This window comes from Sinocyclocheilus grahami, unplaced genomic scaffold (assembly GCF_001515645.1).
Source record: "Sinocyclocheilus grahami isolate Dianchi unplaced genomic scaffold, SAMN03320097.WGS_v1.1 scaffold92.1, whole genome shotgun sequence".
NCBI classification, from domain to species: domain Eukaryota; kingdom Metazoa; phylum Chordata; class Actinopteri; order Cypriniformes; family Cyprinidae; genus Sinocyclocheilus; species Sinocyclocheilus grahami.
This window is the reverse complement of record NW_015505271.1, coordinates 2,633,083-2,634,312: the sequence shown is the minus strand read 5'-3', so window position 1 is coordinate 2,634,312 and position 1,230 is coordinate 2,633,083.

Genomic DNA, 1,230 nt, shown 5'->3' with positions numbered 1-1,230 from the left:
AATTAGACTACTTGCTATTCTGACTGATGCTGAGCTCAAAGTTCCTGAGAAAAATAACCCTGACATGCTGGATCAGTTGAACTCGACATCTCAAATCATATCAGTTTTCCTACTGGTTTGATTAGGATACGCAATTCAAAGGGGGGGTGTGCGATATTGACAAAATATGATATCTCGATATTTTCTGGGATTTTATCGATAACGATAATTAGACAATATTTTGCTGAGTGTGTTATTGTGCTGGTACCTTAAGGACTACCGTGGACAGCTGACTCCTAAAGTTTTTGATATTCTTCATATACAGTGTCAGTTCTGTGGTCTATTCACAGCAGTGACAGAGATTAATCTTTTCCAATAAATTTAAATATATTTTTACTAGGGATGCACGATACTGAGCTCCTGTACTCGTACTCGTTAAAATCCCCCGCTCCCAAACACCGATACCACACATAAGTGCCATATTCAGACAAAGAAACACAGACATCAGAACAACAGACAGCAGAATGGAGTTATTAGAAATTAAGGATATCTACGAAGTATATGTATGCAATGAATATAATGTTAACCATTCAGTATTAACGCCTGTATAGCTGATGTGCGCGAGCTGATAAACAAAGCGCGCTGAGTGGATTGAGCGCTGCGGCGCAGATGCGCGAGCTTGTCGAGTGAATATACCTTTCTCACAGACATCACTGGAAAGTTTGTAGTTCGGTCGGATATGTCAAAAACAAGTAAGTAAAACAATGCACAAGTTACTTAACGGTAGAGAGAGAGAATTATTGCATTGGCAAGGTTGGCACCCCGTGCTGTTGAAGTGCGAGAAGCCTGGGCAGCATGCATCACACTTGTCCCCGTGCATTCCAATCTTGCAGATGCACATGCCTGAACTGCCAGAAAAATACAGAGGAACAGTTATGGAGTTAGAAAGAGTTATACAGGCACAGAAAGAAAGACGTATTGTTCCTACAGAAGCATACAGTATCCTTCAAAAGCCAGACACAGAGAAGTTAAAACCTCTGTCCACATCAAACACCAGGTTTCCTCTGAACTGCCAGAATAGCTGCTCCTTCCCATCCATCACATGTTAATAGACCCGCTCCATGAAAGCTGAAGCAACATCTGTTAGAAATAATGCTGTAAACTAAAGGCATATATACATAATTTATCTTTGATGGAAATCCAAATTTATCAATTTATCAAATTCAGGCATAAACAATATGAAATGACTAA